Below are 10885 nucleotides of genomic sequence, written 5' to 3' on the forward strand. Positions count from 1 at the left end.
TCAAATGCTTTATCAGATTTGGGAGTTCCAAATTTTGAGTTCCTCATGAAATTAAAATTTAGACTTGCAACTTTATTTTATTTTCCCTTTATAAGAATTTGTCAGCGGGAATAGTGAAAAGTGATTATAATATTCCTTGTTGTAGGTGGAAAATGGAAAAGGAGTTGATCATTATAGATGCAAAGCAAAATTTGGAAAGCAAGAATTAGCAAATGCTTCAATTTATTTTATTTTTTACAGTTGTTTATGACGGCTTTATTCATAATTGCTGAAATTGGTAGCAATCAAGATGTCCTTCAGTGGGTGAATAGATAAATTGATACATCCAGGCAATGAAATATTATTTAGTGCTAGTGAATACCTCAATTCAAAGCATCATATAAATATTAGTGTTAATTTGGGTAAGTAATAATTCAGATATAAAAATGTGATCTCTAAAAGCAAAAGTAGAAAAAAATCAAAATAAAACAGGAAAAAAATGTGATCTAGGGAAATTAGCTTATTAATAAACATTTATTAAGTGCCTACCAGGTATGTCTAAGGCACTGTACCAAGTCAAAAGAGAAAACAAAGGTTAATTACACCTGATTCCCAACTGCCAGGCACCTAACACCCAGGAGTAATGAACTAGGAACCTCCCCTGAGATGGGCAACAAAATGTCCTATGAGTGGCTCGCCCCAAACTACCTCTCTTATCCTCATCTTATGTTTTTGGGCCTCAGGATAGCATGCTGGATTAGCCATGTTTTCATACTGCAAATCTACCCAAATATAAAATGACGGCTTTCTCCTCTTCCCTTTGATCTCGCAGAATTACCAGTTGACACAAGACAGTGGGCAGCCATTTAAGCAAAGAGAAAATTCAAGGTAAATAGTGATTAATGTCCAAAAGAGGGAGGTCATAGTAAAATCAGGTTTGTGTTATTTACTATGCCTGATTTTGCAAAGTTTTGGGCTTGGGGTTGCAAAGGAAACAGGTTTTAGAGGTACAGCAAGTCCAGAGGGAAAATCCGGCATTGGCTGGAAAAATATCAACTGAAGTGCATAGGATAAGGCCCCCTTATCTCTGCAAGAGAGAAAGGGCTTTCTTGGGGGAAAGTATCATATGGATTCTGGCTATGTTGGCTTCATGTGACAGTGAGGAGGACAAGCCAAACCAGGTCACACCAAGCCAAGCACATTTCTCAGCATACCTTGGAATCACACTGCAAGTGACATACTGCCAGTTTGACTGTTTCTCCTCTGTACTGAAGTGAATAATAGACTTGAACTTGGAACTCCGTGGAGCTGCATGTTCTTTGGGGCCCAGGAATTATTTCATTACAGCAAACCAGCTGGTTGCATATACTATTTCAGAGAGAAGATGAACTGATAGGGTCACTCCCAGAGAAAAGATGGAGTGAGGCTGTGAATCCCAGAAAATGAGGTCTTTGCAGAAAAAATACCTCCACTTTCTGAGGGCAATGCTGACCTCAACAGAATTTTCTATTTGAAGCAACTGCATATCTTGTCTTTTGGTGTTTTTTTAATTGTATTTTTGCTTATCCCAGACCTTTTAGGTTGAATTTGAAGTTTTCTGGTTTCAGCTGGTTCTGCACTTAAATTTCGGAATATTCTCTGCTTCCTTCTCCCACCTCCATCTGCATGTGAAGAATAGTACCCACAGATAACCCAACAGTCATCCAACTAGAGGGCAAGATCATCCAATTCCTTGCTACTCAAAGTGTGATCTTGGACCAGCGGTATCAGCATCATCTGGAAGTTTGTGGAAAATGCAGTTTCATGCCATACCCCGTGCCTGCTGAATCAGAATCTGCATTTTAACAAGATCCCCAGGTGATTTATGTGCACGTGGAAGTCTGAAAGCAATGGTCTGACTCAGTGATTCTCACAGTTGAACATTCACCAGGATCACCTGAGGGGGTGACTTGTATACCCTATAGATTGGGGAGGGGGTGCCCCTCCGAAGTTTCTCACCGAATAGATCTGAGATGGGGCCCGAGAATTTGCAATTCCAACACGTTCTCAGGTGATGCTGATGCCACTGGACTGGGGATTCCATTCTGAGAGGCACTCATTTCATTCATTCTACACTTGCTGAGGACCCAGATACTCCGGAGTTCAGATTCTAGCTGTGTGACATCGGGCACTCTCCTGACCTCTCTGAGTCCACATTTCTTTCTGTATCACATACAGATAATACCAGCCTTGCTGGATTTTGTGAGAATTCCAGGAGATTTTGAAAAGCCAAGCACCTCACCCATGCCTGGCCACAGAATGTGCTCTTCAAAGCATGGGCCACAGACCAGCAGCGTCAGCAGCATCAGCATCCTCTGGCAGCTGTGAGCAGCGTGTGAGAAATGCTGATTCTTGGGCCTCACCCAAGTCCTGTAGTATCAGAATCTGCGTTTTCACAAGATCCCTAGGTGAGAATGATATGCATTAAAGGCTGAGAAGAGAAGATCTACAAACCCACGGTCCTCATTTCCCAGTTCCAGTTCAGGGTATTGACGCTTAGGAAATAGAGGTTTCTTACCCTAGAGTAGGAATTACAAGCTGGAGTTCCAGCTCAGGACATTGATGCTTAGGAAATGGAGGTTTCTCACCCCAGAAGAGGAATTACAATCTGGAGCTCCTAAATCCCTCCTCAGTCTGCCCACTTTCTCAAATTCCAGCCATGGAACGAGGACTGGAGCCCCCAGCTCAGACCTGGACACTCACCACGATCCACCCACAGGTTTGCAGAGTACAGCGAGGCAACAAAGGTATGAGACGTGCATTCAGATGAGCGTCCCTCCTATCCCAGAGTACGCTAAGATGCAAATTCAGCCAGAGAGGAGGGAAAGTATTTCTAGACCTTGGGGTTTGCTTATTTGACTTTTTGATCGTAGTTTCTTTTGGGTTTTTTTTTTATTTTTATTTTACAAGGAGGCTGTACTTGAATCCTCGTGGGCAGGAGAGAAGTGAGAAAGAGAAGGGATAGAAGCAGAGGCCCCACAGGATCTCAAGATTCTAACATAGAAAGAACGGAGACGCTCTGGGCTGCCAAGGAGAATGACTTGCTCACAGGGAGAGCTGGTTTCTGTTAGAACAAATGGCGCGGCTGACTTCCCACCACAGAAGTCAGCCCCCTCAATGTTCTGGTGTGTGATTCTTTGGGAACAATGTACTGTTTGAGAGGCATTACCATTGGTAGCTATTTTATTGTACAAACCAAATAAAAATGAATCTGTCCTAAACAGTCTAATGAACAAAAATGACACAGAAGTGACTTCAGCAGGGGTGGGGAGGCAGCATTGCTTTTTGCATATTTATGAATAATGACAGCTGAAAAACAATCTGACAGGAAATAGAAATAACATGATTTATTTCATGATGAATAAAATTCTGGAACATTTTGGAGACTATCACCAGCTCCATCCCCCTACCCCCTGCCAATGAAGTGGCCCTTAACTTTACAGTGAATTTTGTCATTGAACTTTCTCTTGGACACCTTTTGCACTGTGATAGAAGGAGTTTGCTCTCATTTTGTTAAACATCTTGGGCTAGGATCACTTTCTTTCCTTGAGGCTGAAGAAGCCTGAACAAACATAAACGAGCCATCACCCCAAATACCCTAGCTACCAGATTTACAGTGGAAATCAATACAGTGGTATTCACTTTTTAGCTGGAAGAAGTTCAGGGATGGGAAGTAATTTATCCAAGGTCATAGCCAGTCCAAGCTTGGGCTAGGTTTAAAATTTAGATCCCCTGTCTGCAGCCTTTTGATATATAAAACATAAACATAAAAATGATGAGCTCCAAGCAAAAACTAGCTTTTAAACTTTTGAGTCTTGATATTGATACTTAGCTATTTTTTTTCCTTCCCTATTCCTTAAGCACTGACATCTCCTGAATATAGCACCAGGGTGATGTCCAGGAAAGCAGAAGCGACTCTGGGGAAAACACATTTCAGCTAGCCCTTAATCAAAAGCCCACTTCTGAAAATTTGGCCTCCATTTTGAGACTGAGCAGAGCCCCTTTGGATTAACCCACTGTTCAACTCATTTAATGAATAAGAACTCTGAGAAATTTGCCTCCTACCTGCCCAGTTCCCAGATACACTTCAAAATTCAAAAAGACGGAAAAATCAGACAGTGGTTGCCTCTAAAGGGGAGTGGGGCTGTGATTTTTTTGCTGGGAAGGAAGGGGCAAGAGGAAACTTTTTGGAGTGAAGGTAAAGATTCATTTTCACAGAAGTCTGGGTTAGGTGGTGGGGTATGTATGCATTTGTCAAAACACGTTGAATGATATGTTTAAGATTTGTGTCTTTCGTTATATGTTAATTTTCCCTAAAATAAAATGCTGCATAATAAAACAAACACCCCAAGAAAATATTTGGGACAGTAATAAGGTTAATAGCTAAAAGTGCTAAAGTGGAATTTTTATCAGCTCCTGTCTTTATCTTCACCAACCACAAAATATAAAAGTTCTTTGACCATCTCTGTAGAGGGAAGTGGGTAGAAGTTCTCAAAGCCAAAACCTGTATCTAAAGTAGAGAGTGTGTGTTCTGGGGCCATTGTCTTTCTGCTGGCATTGCCAGGAAACCAGATCTTTGCCCCTGGAGGGAGCAGGCTTCCTTTACCAGTCAATTCTTAGGTAAAAATAGTTGCTGGGGTAGGGACACGTGTGGAGGGAGCGGGGCTGTAGGCTTGAAGGAACTGTGCAGTGAATTCCCTGGAAGGGCCCCACGCAGAGTGCTGGGAACTTGGCATCTAAGGTTCTCTGATGTCTTCCCCTGCTCGAGCATAAGATCAAGCAGGCCATTATGGTTTTGGAAAAAATTATAAAAGCATGTGGGTAAAGAAGAAATGTTATTACAATCAAATTGTTTGAGGCTAGGCATGGTGGCTCATGCCTGTAATCCCAGCACTTTGGGAGGCTGAGGGAGGCAGATCACTTGAGGCCAGGAGTTCGAGACCAGCCTGGCCAACATGGTGAAACTCCATCTCTACTAAAAATACAAAAATTAGCCAGGCGTGGTGGCGCACACCTGGAGTCCCAGCTATTCAGGAGGTTGAGGTAGGAGAATTGCTTGAACCCAGGAGACAGAGCTTGCAGTGAGCCAAGATAGCGCCACTGCACTCCAGCGTGGGTGACAGTGAGACTCTGCCTCAAAAAAAAAAAAAAATTGTTTGAGAGTCTTCTTTACCTTTCTATTTCTACTTTGATGAGATCGGGCACATTCAGGGTGGTATGGCTATAGTCTGTTCCCACTTTGAATATCCTTCCGTTCCCCAATTTACCAACGCCATTTGCTTCTTTTGTTATATTTTCATGAAATATTTCAAGGATAGAAAACACACAGAATAACATAACAAACAGTGAAACCACCTTTGCAAAAATTAAAACTGAGGAAATTATGACAGAGAAAGAGATCAGAACTAACCAACTCCATTTTGCTTCTAAACTTTAAGCTGTCCTTGTTCATTCCTGGGCATAGGCTGAACTAACTTTGGGAAGGAATTCAGTTCATGGTTTGACTCTGGAACAAAACTGATAATAGCCCTTTCCCGAAAAGACCCCCTTCTTGCCTAGGGACCAGTTTGCCTTTGCAGGACTAACAAATTAGCTACAAGATTAGAAACTATAGTTTAAGGGTCATGCAGCCCCTGGCTCCAAGAGTCTGAACCTCCCCAAATTGCTCCGAGGAATATCACTATTATAAAACCTAAGATCAGCGCTTGAGATATTTTGCAGACCCTGCACTCCATGGATCAGCTGACACCACCCAGACCGGTAATCTGGCTCAACCATTTCTGCCATCCCACCCAGGAACAGAAGACATCGAGAAAACCTCACTTCGACCCCCTGTTATTCCATCTCTCACCCCACCAATCAGCACTCCCCACTTCCCAAGACCCTACCCGCCAAATATCTTTACAAACTCCGATCCCGGAATGCTCAGGGAGACTGATTTGAGTAATAATAAAACTCTGGTCTCCTGCACAGCCGGCTCTGTATGAATTACTCTTTCTCCATTGCAATTCCCCCATCTTGATAAATTGGCTCTGTCTAGGCAGTGGGCAAGGTGAAGGAACCTGCTGGGCAGTTATAAGAGTAGCACATCCCTGATCCAGTCTTGTCAGATCACTTTCTTTCAAGAGTGAAAATGTGCTTGAACTAGTGATTAGTAATTACAGACTAGTAATCAAACAGTTCAAAGGAATCAGAGTTGTCCTTCTACTAACATTTATGCTTTTGACATTTTTCCCTCACCTATATGTTATGCATACTTGGAAACAGGCATTTGGACATGGTAATTGGTCATTGGATACTACTCCTATGTTTGTAAACAGGTGCATATGAGTGACTCTGTTCTCAGCTCTTTTGCTTTAGAATTTATACTGTCAGATTTTTTTACTTAAGAGAGTTATTACTAAAATAAGTGAGGACCGGGTATGGTGGCACACGCCTATAATCCCAGCACTTTGGGAGGCCAAGGCAGGTAGATCACTTGAGCCCAGGAGTTCAAGACCAGCCTGGGCAACATGGCGTGAGCCATGTTTTGAGTGAGCCAAGTTTGTGCCACTGCACTCCAGCCTGGGCAATAGAGCCAGACCTTGTCTTGAAAATAAAATAAAATAAGTGAGGTATATCTGCTTTCCCACCTCTACAGACTCTACGGTTTGGTTACTTTATATTTGTATTCTTTCTAATACTATCAGCAATTTCAAAAACGTTAAAATGGAAATCTTTATAATGAAAGTCAGCAATTCTCAAACATTTTGGCCTCAGGAATCATTTACAGTCTTAAGAATCATGGAGGATGGCAAAGAGTTTGTGTTTATGTGGATTATATCAATTGGTGCTCACTGTATTAGAAATTAAAACCGAGAAAAAATTTTTAAATATTTATTCTTTAAAAACCACAATAACCTAATGTGTGTCAATATAAAAGTGTGTTTTATGAAAATAACTATTTTCTATATTAAAAAATAAATTTATTGAGAAGAATGGCATTGTCTTACATTTTGCTGTCTCTTCAGTGCCTGCCTAAATAGAAGCAGTTGGATTCTCATATTTGCTTCTGCAGGGTCCAAAGGAAAACTTCCACTTCACCTTCTGATGGTTCACTGAAAATCAACCGACAAAAGGTAGATTAATAGGAGAAAAGGCATACAAATTTATCAGTGTGCACATAGGAGTCATACAAAATATGGAAACTCAAAGAAAGGGCCAGATGGTTGATGCTTTAATACCATCTTGAGTTTATAGAAAGAAAGGAGGCTTGTAGCACAGCAAGGGTGGTTATGGAGAGGAGAGAAAAGGAGAGGCTTGGCTAGCAAATGCAGTCTTGTTATGCAGATGAAACCTCACAGGTAGCAGCTCTCAGAAAAAAATATGTTTCTGTCAGGCCCCCAAAGCTGTCAGACTCTCAGTCTCTCTAGCCAATTCTTCCTAGATCTGGACAAGGGACATGGGGGCAGAGAAAGCCTGGCTGTGTATTTCGCCAATGTAGATTTTTCTCCACAGATGCAAATCTCCCCCACAAAAAGCAGCTTTTTAGCTATCTGCGTGTTTCCAGTCCCTCTGAATGGCCACCTTGAAATATATCAAATAAACATATTTTGGGGACAGGTGCGGTGGCTCACGCCTGTAATCTCAGCATTTTGGGAAGCCGAGGCCAGTGGATCACCAGAGGTTAGGAGTTCGAGACTGGCCTGACCAACATGGTGAAACCCCATCTCTACTAAATATGCAAAAATTAGCCAGGTGTGGTGGTGTGTGCCTGTAGTCCCAGCTACTCGGGAGGCTGAGGCATGAGAATTGCTTGAACCTGGGAGGTGGAGGTTGCAGTGAGCCAAGATGGTGCCACTGCACTCCAGCCTGGGAAACAGAGTGAGATCCTGTTTCAAAAAGAAAGAGAAAGAAAGAAGGAAAGAAATAAGAAAGAAAGAAAGAAAGAAAGAAAGAAAGAAAGAAAGAAAGAAAGAAAGAAAGAAAGGAAGGAAGAAAGAAAGAAAGAAGAGAAAGAGAGAAAGAAAGAGAGAGAGAGAGAAACAGAGAAAGAGAAAGAAAGAAAGAAAGAAAGAAAGAAAACAAAGAAAGAAATTTTGAGTGAAATATTTTTGTTTCCTTTACTTCTGTATTCAATATATTGTGAAACATTATTTTGGTTGAGAAATATGGAGAAAATCCAGCCTCAAACAAATACGTATTTAGAAATGGGGACAGTATCTTGATAGCCTTTTTAGATAGCTGTGGATACTCATCTTTGATACTATGCCAAATCGCAAGTGATGGTTTCCTAAAGAAAAGATGCATTGTGAGATTTGAAACCATACTGTTGTATTTTTCATAATCTGTTACATTAAAACCCATTGGCACATCTTGCATTTTGAATGTATCCTTTACCCATGCACAATTTTGTAACATCATGTTGGTTGTTAGGAATATATTGGTTTGTTGAGCTATGCAGATTTTCCTCATACAATATTTTAGCATCATACTCATTAATACCACGGATCTCATTAGAGAAGTCTTTAAGGGTTGTAAAGCTATCAAGCTCCTGGGGGCAGATTCAAGTTTTCTTAAATTTTAATTGTCACTTGAAAACTCAAATTGTATTATTTGCACCAAATACTGTCAATCGTTTTCCTTAAAGTGACAGACTTGTATCGTTCATTTTGAGAAAATGTCTGCCTAGCCTCCAAGTCTGAATAATCATTAGTTGTCAGTTGTCCTTTCAAGTTAAAATAGTGTTACATGAAAACAGCAGCTAGTTTAGTTGGCAACTCAAACAGTGGCACCTCACCTCAATCAGTCACTGAATGCTTGTCCTTGAGACAATATATGAAGTTTGGTATGCAATTGAAATGATTCAGATGTACTTCTTGTTCTGTCACACAGAATTTAAAAATGTGTGCTCCGAAATTTAGTAAGAGTAATAACTTTGGCATTCGTTTTGTCCTTCAAGTGTATAATGGTGAAGCACACCTTGGCTCATGCTTAGGTGCTAGCAGTTTTACTCCCCATTGCTTGGCAACATTAGTGCAAATATCAACCCAGTGAAAAAGACAAATATCATGTTCGAGATACTATGAGAATAGTTTCAACTTCATGAAACACCTAAAAAGTTCTCTCAGACCACCAGGTGTCTGAGGACCACTCTTCGAGGTCTACTGATGCAAATCTCTCAATGGTAGTTTTTCTTCTTTAGGTAAGTTTAGTGTCATATTTTTTACCATGTTTAGCATTATAGATGAATTTAGCATTCTTTCTTTCTGGAATTATATGCCTGTATACACTGTAAGGCGCTGGCAATACAAAACAAAAAGCAAAGCAAAAACAAAGCCCTTGCCCTCATGGAATTTCCACTCTACTGGGTGAGATCAACTATAATCCAGTAATCAGATAACTGCAAATGTATAATTGTGATAAGTGCTATGACTGTCTTGACAGAAGCAATTAATCTGTGGGTAGGAGGTTAAGATACAATGCTTCTGAGGACACCACATTTGCCTTAAAACATCAAGGATTGTTGGGTGTTAGCAGGTGAAGGAGGTGGTGGTAGAGAGTCCTCCAAGTAGAGGGACCAGCCTGTACAAAGATCCTGAGGCCCGAGGGAGCTTGGCATGTTCAAGAATGGGAAACACCTCTGAAAGGGGGAGACGACGGTAGGCAATAATTCCAGAGTGGAAAGTATAGACCAGATTACACAATTGTCTCTGCTGACATCGTAGCTTTTATGCAGAGGTGCCATCAAAGCATTTCTACAAGGGGTGGCTTAATCAGATTGGCAGTATGAAAGGATCACCTGGGCAGCAGTGTTGAGAATCAGTAAATGATGTTGTGGGGGGGCAGGTAGGCGGATGAATGCAGGGGGCCACTTAGGAGGAGGCTGTGGTAGTAATTTAGAAGAGAGAGCAAAGACAGTGGAAGAATTGTGTTAGGGAGCTGCCATGGTCAGGAAGTGATATGGACTCAATGGAAGGGTGGGCATGGGTAGGAAAGAAAATGGTTTCGATGATACCGTAGTTCCTTGTTTGCCCAGTTGGATAGGTAGTGGTGCCCTGGGGTAGCCATTTCTCATTAAACTCAGACTATCTGGGAACAAGACTGAAAGGAAGAGAAAAGAAAGGAAAGGGAAGGGGAGAAGAGGAGAGGAGAGGAGATGGAAGGGAAGGGGAGTGGAGGGGAAGGGGGAGAGGAGAGGAAAGGAGAGGAGAGGAGAGGAGAGGAGGCTAGGGGAGGGGAGGTTAAGGGAGGGGAAGGGAGAAAGAAAACACATTAACACCCAAAGCCAGGGATTGAGGATAGTATCAAATTATTAGGAGAGGAGTTTGAATTTATTAAATTAGTTTTATTAGTTGTAGCGTAAAAAGAAGATTTTTTCAAGGAATTACTTAGACATTCTAAGAACATTAATTTCAGTTTGTGTTTTGTAAAACATATCTATTCTTAGCAGTATAAGAGTCTGTTTTTGTGTTCGATCTCCCCTACAGAAGATGAGTTGTTCAGGACACATTCAATAAAGGACAAGACTTTCAAACATCCAAAAGATGAACTGATGCCCCCTCCCCAGGGCAGTCTGCACATCCTGAGCAGCCCCCTTGTGCCAGGCTCTCTTAGATGTATCCACAGGTATAATTACTGTGAAGGTTTATGATAGCACAATGTGGTAGGTATTGTCATTGCTACCGTTTTACAGATGAGGAGCTCAGAAATGTTGATGTTTGCTAGTGATCACACCACTCTCAAGCACCAACACCAGGATTGCAATCCTTTTCTTTCTTAAAGCAGCTGAATGATATTTCTAATGCAGAGGTCTTAGGTTCAGAGGGGCTCGTGGAACTCCTTGAGATCCTACTAAAAACAACGAACCTTCTCCTCAGTAAAGTTC

The 10885-nt window shown here is 41.5% G+C and overlaps 1 long non-coding RNA gene across 2 annotated transcripts in view; it reads right to left on the bottom strand.

Moving 5' to 3' along the window:
- Positions 1-208: 208 nt before the first annotated feature.
- Positions 209-10885, bottom strand: part of LOC134729767 (uncharacterized) — a 14618-nt gene continuing 3941 nt past the window's right edge. For both annotated transcript variants that reach the window (XR_010111190.1, XR_010111189.1), the window contains exons 3-4: positions 7011-7115; positions 209-2422 (exon numbers count right to left, since the gene is read on the bottom strand). This is a non-coding gene — a long non-coding RNA (uncharacterized LOC134729767). The remainder of the gene's footprint in view (positions 2423-7010; positions 7116-10885) is intronic.

This window comes from Pan paniscus, chromosome X (genome assembly GCF_029289425.2).
Source record: "Pan paniscus chromosome X, NHGRI_mPanPan1-v2.0_pri, whole genome shotgun sequence".
Lineage (NCBI taxonomy): Eukaryota > Metazoa > Chordata > Mammalia > Primates > Hominidae > Pan > Pan paniscus.